Consider the following 9,121-nt stretch of genomic DNA (forward strand, 5'->3'; position numbering starts at 1 on the left):
TCTCCTGGCTGTTTACGGGCCACGTTGCCCTAGACCCAGGCCTCGTGAATTGAAACCCATTTTCAACCTTCATTGCATTCGTCACGCTTGCATTCACGGAAAGGTAATTGTCGATCCACGTCCCATCACCACTGGCTGCATTGGATAAGAGTCCAACCAGACCCGCTGTGGGTGTCAACGACTCAGAGAAGGAGGCATCCAGCTGTGCCCAAGTACTGAGGGCGGACCTGATCGTCTGCAGATCCTCCATCAGGTGAGAAAGTGAAATGGTCCTGCTTGCTCCAATAACCGCATACTGCGAGAGGTGCAACGCACCATCCAAGCACAGCGGGGTGTTGGCAAACGTCTGATTCACATCATCCTCCACAAAAAACAATCCAACATGAAACGTGTGGTTGTTGTCCGTAAAAAAAAGTTAGAGCGCATTGGCTCTTTTCTCCCCCGAGAGTTACCCTCTCTGGGTGTACAGCATGAGCTTCCCTCCATCAATTTTCGCGGCGATAAGGGCTTCCACACGCAGGCTCATGTCCCAAGAGACTCCTGATCGTGACTTGACCCACACGCCTGGGAGTATTCTGAGAGCCTCCGTCCGCGCGTTCCCCATTTCATGCAACTCGTACAACTTGCGGCCACTCTCAAAAAGAGCAAACATGAAAGATGATCCCTCCCATTCGGTGGTGTGAGAGTCAAGGCATTCCGCAAAGGAAATGCATTCTAGGAGCACCCAGTTATTGCCGTTGTCCGTCAAATAAATGGTAATGAAGACAAATTCACGCTTGTCATTCCTCGCCGCAAAAGGAAACACAAGCATGCCATCCTCCATAAAAACACCGGCGCCAGCAGTGGGGAAACGCTCCTTCGCGTCTCTTGTATTCCGCGGGATCTTCTTTTTTAACAGCAATTTGGGTTCACCCCAGTTGATCGGTTCACTCGGCTCGCCGTCCCTGGAACGAGTGGCCTCACCCACAACCAGTCGAATATCTGAGTCAATTACGTTACAACTCTTTTTAGCTTCGTAATGCTTCTATTCATAGATTCCCACAAGTGGAAACGCCCTCTTGTCCTTCGCAGTGGTTGTGGGTTGGCGCGCAACATCCACACGTCCCGATTCATTCACTGTACTCAACACCGTGTGCGCCCTCTACTTATCCTTAATGGCCTCAGCGGCAAGAGAAGACAAACCCCACGCAGGGTTGGCGTACCCCGCAACAAAGTCAGCTGGATAAACCTGTTTTGTTGGGCAACGCGCCAAAGTACCCCCAGCAAGCACAGCCATTACCCCACCAGCACTGACGAGAAAGAGTGAAACAAAGGAATCCTTCATTTTACTTTCAGAGCCATCTTTTGGTTTCACCGGCGTCTCCTGCAGCAAAAAAAATTCGGCAAATTGCAGCAGCTGCGCATCCCCTGACACACTCCCCACAGCGTGTGCAGCCGCACTGCCGCAGCAAACCAACACAACAAGAACCACCAGAACGGCAGAATAGAAGAGGTGCCGGGACATGTTGGGCCTCTGCGGCTCACTCTCTCTTCCTTCCCTCCTCCTTCCGCTGGATCCGGTCAAGCGGCGACGGTTGTGTGTGCGGGGTTCCATGACAGCTGCAGCAACATGTGAGACCATATAAATATGTGTGTGTGGGCGGTGTGTGCGCTGTTGGTCCTTTCAAAGCCTTACAATTTCACAGTAGCGACACGCGCTTGGTCGTAGCTTCCTTCCCAGCCTGAGTGTGTTTGCGCGCAAAAAATCAAATTGAAGTTTAAAAAGCACCAAAACAGGACGTGGCAGAGAAGTGGGTGGCGCCGCCATCCACAGTTTAACACATCCGCTTCGTCGTAACCGCTACAGTAATTATTCTCCCCGTCCACAACGGCTCAATCACTGCGAGGCCACAAACAGAAGCAGAGACATTGACGTTTGCGCACGGGCCAAGACACTCTCCGGCAAGCAGCACCAACCAACAGACGGACAAAAAAATTAGGAGCAAGCAAAATCCCATGTGCTGTGGGATCCCTGCAAGCAGCGCTCCCTCATTGCAGGACCTTTAAAGCGTTCCTCGCTGCAACATCCCCCAATACCCCCTCGGCGTGTCGGTGGATTTTCCCGTTCACCGGAAGAAACAGGGCGGGATGCTTCGGCAGGGGTCGCGGACACACAGAGCGCACCGTCGACGCGATCAACGAGCGCAGACACTCGTGAAGTGCGATCCCACAACCGCGATCCCTCCATTTACTCTCGTGGACGTGGAGGAGGCATGAAGTGTCCTCTTCTCTACAGTAGTCCTAAAACGCAAAAAATTCCGCAGGACATCCCGCGCAGCCACGGCCTCCTCAGCAGCCTGACAGTCCACGCCGCCGCACCCCTCCTCAAGAGGTCGCCAGGCCCGGTGAAACAAGCAAAGGTGGACCAGCGATTTGCTCAGACCGTTCAGAAAAATGAGGCGCAGCAGTCGGGTGAGCGCGGCCCATCCACGTACTCCCCCTCAACCGACCCACCACACAGTCGAATCACATCCCCTGAAAGGAGCCGTGGTGTCTAACAAAATAGCATGCACAATAGCACTTCCTGCTCTCCTCAATGTAGTGTCATGGCACACACGAGGCATCACAAGAGGGGACAAATCATTGCATTCCATCGGCATAAGCACGGAAATAAAGCGCGGATTTTGCCCCTGTGAAATTACGTCCAAATCGTCTCAGCCACGGAGTTTGTGTCGCCAACCCTCAGGAAGGGCTGATGCATCGACCGCCGCTGACCGATCTCCGGCGATGAAACAAAAAAAGCCACCGTCTCTCGAGGTTCGTCATCACCCTTTCCTCCCATTAAAGGGAAAAAAGCAAATTGACGCTGTGGGCGTGTCTAACTGACAGAAATGGAGGAATTGGCTCCAGCCGCGAAACAAATTGAACGGATCCTCCTCCCAAATCCTTCAAAGACACCGGTCGGACAGCTGCCGAGTTTAACGGCGCGGAGGACAACACCTTGAATGTATGGAGCACTGCAGCAACCTGAATATATTCTGCAATGTCCGCGGTCAATTCATAAAAGTACAAAAAAGAGACAGCAGGTTCAAAGGGGCGTGTGAACCTGTCAATAATCACCCGCGCCGGAGGATCGCCACCCCCACCCTCCAAGGGCACCTCAACGACGTCAAATATTTCCACCGCATGGCACCCACCGCACAATCGCGTGGCATAAAGTACCGCCTTGCAGCACCCCATGCAATGCAGCAATCAAAAACCGACCTCGAACACGGCGTGCGAGAAGGATACCAAGGGAAGGTGCAGCAAATACCCTCCACATCTCAGCAGCTACAATCATCCAGTAAAAGGCAGGAGCACCAGACAGTACCCACGGACTCAACAAATATGGCGTCAAAAGGCAGCGAGATGACAGATGCCGAAAGGCCCGCATTTCTTCCCCCGTGGCACTTCCACGGATGAATGCAACTGCCGTGCCCTGCGGCCTCTCGACCGCCTCGAGACAACGTTGCAGCCACATGGCAACGGCTCAATGTGGCTGGCGATCAGATCCAGTCGTCGCGGCAAAACAGTACAGAAAGTAGGGTGGTGGGCCCGCACATTCGCCTCTTTGATGCCTGCCTCCACTGCAAGAGTGAAACTCGTCTTCCCAACAGCCGCGCTTCGGGTGGCTGAAACACCTGCCCTCACATTGAAAATGACATCTGCAAGCGCCTGTAATTCCTAAACACCGCCCCTCAGAAAAAAACAAACCGGCGCTCAAGCCCTGCAGTCACACATCCCTCGTAACCATTTGCAAGCTTGTTATCCAGCAGAAAGACCCAAACAACATAACAAGAAGACGGTTCATAGCTGGCAAAGGTCAAGAACACGTCGCTTTCATCCTGCAACAGAATATTATGCCTCCTGCGTAACGCGACCACAAGTACGCGGCGCGCCAACACCGGAACGGCGGGCATGTTGCCCCATGACCCTCCCTCACCACAGAAGTCCAAGAAGTGCAACAGAACATTCTCTCACCAAAGAAAAGGCCAAATGGAACGGACACTGCAGTGTGCGGACCACACAGCAGAAACACCCTCAGAGAACGAATACACTTGAATGCCCTTCAGAAGGGGCCAGCGGGTTGGCCGTGAAGCAAACAGACACCGAAGAGCCACCTGCTCTGCACGCATCCAATGACGCAATTGGGAGCGCGATGTTACAGGGCACATCAACCACCCTGTTGTCGTCTCCGTCTGTGCGGGCACGACAGTCCTGGCATCACCCTTCGCCCTCACAAAGTATTCCACAGGGTCCTTTGAACCAAAGACCACCACACGGCAATATGCCACCGGATAAGTGATCCCCATACCGCACAAAATAAAATGTTCCCACGTCGAAGCTCGCAGTGAAAACAAGCACAACTATGAGCAACATGAGGGTTGTCTGTGCTGTGTTTCGTCAAAACACTCTGTCCTCCGTTGGTTCAGGCCTCTGCCACACGGCAAGACACAGATGTAATGTCACCTACACGCAACAGAGTGTAATCCGCAAGAACATTGTAAGAGTCATGCAGGACGCAACAGCCACCAGCCCACTCAGCAGCTGTTGTGGTCATATTCTGCAAACCTGAACCACGCCCACAGGGAAATTTGTTGTCCAGTTGCACAAATAATTGTTGGGCCAAGCAACGTGGGCCCAAGAACGACGGCACCAGTCGATATTAGGCCTTGGAGCCGCCAGTTAGAACCACTGATTGGAATAAACAGCAAATCCACCAGCGGCCAACAAAAACTGCGACAAGACATTCGTACTTGAATCAAAGAACGGATTCGTCTCGTCCAGAAACAAGAAAAAATAAATAATATTTTTCCTCCTCACAGAGCCTTTCAGCAATGAAACACCATCATCATATCCGCCCTATTGGCATTACTCAGGAGCACGAGAACTGTGCAATGTGTAGAGGACTCTGCACTCAAGCGGATGAGACGCTCCACGGTGGCAAACAGACTCCTCCCAGGCCAAGCATCAACCAGTCGCGAGCAGCATGTCTCTTCATGGGCTCTCCGTTTTGGTTCCAACCGAGACGGAAAGCCTTCGTCGCTCAGCACCAACCCCGCGTTGCGCCGTGTCGTCAAATAAAACAAGTGAGGATGACAGAGCGCATCATCGGGGAAGTTGCCCTCATATGTGGGAAACGGCATCGCACCCGCCGGAAACAGGTGCGCATGATGTCCCTCCACGTCAGCTGCGCAGACTGTCAGCTGAAGGAAAATTCGGTAAAACGGAAGTCAGCGCACTCACCTCCACCCCAGGCAGTTTTATCAGAACAATCGAAGCACAGGGTCGGGAGCTCCACACTTGTTAAGGAATATCGTGACGCTCTGACGCGTCCACTTGCATGTCCACACAGGGTCCTATTTCCTTTTCCTCATCTGCACGCGTCCGCATCGCCTTTTAATCCACATTCAGGACAGAATAGGTAGCAAGTGGCAGCTGGTCAGCAAGCAGCGTTCCATTCCTTAAGGCTCAAAATATCGAGGCCCAAAAATCTCCGGCCATCAATCAATGATGCCGTTGACACAATGCCTCCTCTGGCCAACGCCACACACTTGTTCCGGAGTACGTGTTATCCCATGCCTCGCTGACGCCACCCTCAGCATCCTCTACAGGTACACCGTGCATTCACTCCCAAAATACGGGTGTGGACTACACCTCAAGGAAACTGCACAATGTGCCTGCAAACTGCTCGTTGAAAGTTGTCATTGTGTTGGGTGTCGAGGGCAACGCACTCACACGTCGCAGCTCCTCAGGAGATCAAAGAAGATAGCAATCATCATTCAATTGGGATGGGGCTTCGCAAACCCCTTGCGACTTTTGTCCGATGGGGTGCTTCAGTGCATATGAAACCTTGTCTGTGGGACGGAATGCCCATGCGCCCTAAAAAAGCAAGAATGAACTCACGGGAGAAGAATACATAATATAACGGAAGCAAAATGCCACAAATAAGAAAGAACGGAGGGAAAATTATATGGAGATATATATATATATATATATATATATATATATATATATATACGAAAATAAGCTTTGATCAATGTATATATATATCGATATGGGCATGAGAATAAAAACGATACTTTATTCTTATTCATTGATGCATGTGTATAGATATGGATATATCCCTTCTCTCTCCTACAATTGACAGATCGCTTGATTTCTTGGTTTATTCAATTGCTATTTTATTGGCTGCATATGTATATAGATAGGTATTTAGTTGTCGGTATTAATATCTATTCAGCGCTGTTGATATATATATATATATTGTTACTATTCCTCTTGTCTTCTCAAATAAATACGAAGGCTCACACGCCAGCCACCATCGCAAAGCACGTCCGCCCAACAATCGGAGATGTAAAAGAGAGCCCCGGCACCCGAAGTGGGAGCCGCAGTGGAGGCCGTGAAGCACACACCACCGCTACGCACCCGCCCCGGGGATAGCGCGGTGGCTCGATAATCCGTTGCCGCCAAGAATCAATAAAACAACAAATCACGGAAACAACCAAAAAAATGGACGCTATAAATGAGGAAAGGGAGAAGAGGGCAGCCTGCCAGGAGCAAATACGGCCTGCCGCATCTGCTAGGGGCCTCGTGCCTTCTCGCCGCGCGGAGGTACTGCTGGGGCAGAGACCTTTCCAATTCAAAGTGGAGACACACCAATATTTCCGTGAATCTCGGCTTCCTCACCTCTCCAATGTCCGCTCCATGCTTTTTTCTGGGTGCCTGCAGAGCCGGGCAGCGGAGTAAATGCAGAGCTGCCTCTCCGCACAGCTCCGGTCGGCCGGTTTTCACAATGTCCGGTAGATGCCCGTGGCGTGCCGTGCGGTAGCGGGTCAGTCAGGCATTGCTGTGGCACTGAAGCCCGCATGCTGGACGGCAAAGCTAAACTGGTGTTGATCCCATCGGGCTGTCGTCGCCGAGCAACTTGCGTCTTCTCGGCACCCTGACCCCTCTGCCGTCGTGAAATCGGCGACAGCGTGACGTTCATCAACGCATGTGTGCGTGCCATTTTAGACACACGGTGCACTGTTTCTCGGTGGCATTCTCCTGTGCAGAGGCGGGTTTTCTGTTTGGGTTTGATGTTCTTCATGCGGAGGTTCAAGCCTTGCAGCGCGTGGCTATTTAATCTCCATTTTTTGGTGTCCTGGTTTTCTTGCTGTCGGGTGTTTGTGCCGTGTGTGGGTGGTCAATCCCCCGTCATTCCCCGCCTGCCTGTCACATTAAGGGCACTTACAAAGCGCTTCCTTCGGTGCCGACCGTGGCTCTGTGCTGGAGTGTTCGTGTGCTCGTATGCAGGATAGCGGTCCCGCCTGAGCCTGAGCCCCGAATTCACACAGTACATGCATCCCAACGGTGTGGATGCCGTCAGACCTTCATATTCCTGGCAACGCCCCTTATTTCTCGGGGGAACTCTTGCTTGTGGAAGTGCCGAAGATGAAGTACGATTCCGGGTTGCTTGTCCTACAACGCCATGCGGAAACTGCATGGGGTGGCTTCGGCCTGGGCTGTGCAGTCTGTGGCGGAGGTGCGATCGTTGTGCCGTCTCTCGCTCTCGTCCTCGCTCAAGTGCTGGGCGGTGGCTCTGGTGGGATTTCTGGCGGTTCCGACTCACCGGGAAAGCCGAACTCCCGCAGCGCCTGGGAGAGCGCGTAAAGCCCTGGGCGTTAACCATGTGCGTCACGACACTAGTGCGGCAGCTGCAATGTTTGCCGCACACCGGATAGCCTGCCGGGCGTCGGATCGTGGCGGGGTGGAGTCCAGCGGGAGGAGGAGGCGTTTCCGTGCATATTTCTTTGCGTGTCTGCTGTGCGGCATCCGGGCCGCACCAACGGAATGTGCTCGGGATGGTGGGTTGCAGTGGCCGTGGCAGCCATCCGTATTTGTGCGAAACCCCGCTGCGGAGGCGGGCCAGTGCAGCCTCCTTCCCCACGAGTGAGAGTGGCGTCCGTGCGCGTGGGTTCCCAGTCGCCTGCTGCAGTGGAGCGGTAAGCTTCTGGCTTGAGCTGTCGGGCACGAATAGTACGTTCGGCCAGTGAAAACAATGCCGGTGGTCCATGTGTCAATGAGCTGTGAGAGGTCGGACGCCTCCTTGGCTTATGCATCACAAGCTTCGTTCCTGGGTACGCCGCAGTGGCCAAGGACAAACTGCATCCGTGTGCACGCTCCTCGGCGCTGCGGGCGAGACAAAAGGGTACGTCCACAATGTGAGTCACCAGGTGATCCAGAACCGTCGACATTTGTTCGCGTGCCTCCACGGTTCGACGAGTAGGTGCATAGGCGCACGCTGCCGTGGAAAAAGTCTCGGTAAATATCGTACTCTCCATGCTAACACCACACCCCTCTGTATCTGCTGTGGTGCATGAAATTCGCACGGCCGGAGGGAAATTGGGGAAGAGAAAGAATTCCTCGTGGAGGCTTCCTCGTACCAGCGTGGCCAATCCGCGACGATATCCCTTGCCTGTGGAATGCGGTGCGACAAATAAAAGGCCGCGCTGTAAAGAGATGTGCAAATTGCCTGAAGCGGCCGTTACACTTCCTGCACACACAAAATTGCGGGCCGTAACGGGCAACAAATCCCAATGCCGCGTCATCCAAGGCTCCCACGTTCCACGCGCACACCCGAGGGATCCAGCCATGGCGGCGGTGCGCTTGAAGATTATTGTGGAAACTGACTGGGATGGCTTGGTCCGTCATTTCCGCCGCTAAAGAGACATCGATCACCCTGTGCACTCGCCACGCCACGGCAGCCCGAAATCACAGCAATACGTCGCGCCTCAATACATAATCCCGCTCGAAGACGTTACTGGAAAACTGGAGCCCTGCTCCTACTCTGTCGCCGCTTTGCTTCTGAAAGCTGTAATGCCTCCTGCATGGAAACCCACGGTAAGGCAGGGCTGCAATTCATTACTTCCAATAGGCGGTTCACTGTACCCTTTTCCATTGCACAAAATGAGCGTTGACTTCCTCGCACGCAACTCCATGAAATTACAGTCCGATAAAACACAACACCAGCAGTAACAAGAGCGACAACTCAATCCCCTTCCACACAATCATCGTGGAACGGGAGCAACTCCTGAAAGCACCCGCTCAAAATAAAAAC

At 53.1% G+C, this 9,121-nt stretch overlaps 2 pseudogenes, besides 2 other annotated features; both read right to left on the reverse strand.

Annotated features, from left to right (window-relative positions):
- Tc00.1047053506225.20 lies at positions 1 to 1,621 on the reverse strand (annotated as a pseudogene; the record flags this gene model as incomplete).
- Positions 1 to 9,121: a sequence feature (areas not merged during assembly with more than two copies in the genome that could not be assigned to a particular haplotype).
- Tc00.1047053506225.30 lies at positions 2,836 to 5,940 on the reverse strand (annotated as a pseudogene).
- Positions 5,999 to 6,039: a microsatellite.

Source organism: Trypanosoma cruzi, genomic scaffold (genome assembly GCF_000209065.1).
Source record: "Trypanosoma cruzi strain CL Brener 1047053516355 genomic scaffold, whole genome shotgun sequence".
NCBI lineage: Eukaryota > Euglenozoa > Kinetoplastea > Trypanosomatida > Trypanosomatidae > Trypanosoma > Trypanosoma cruzi.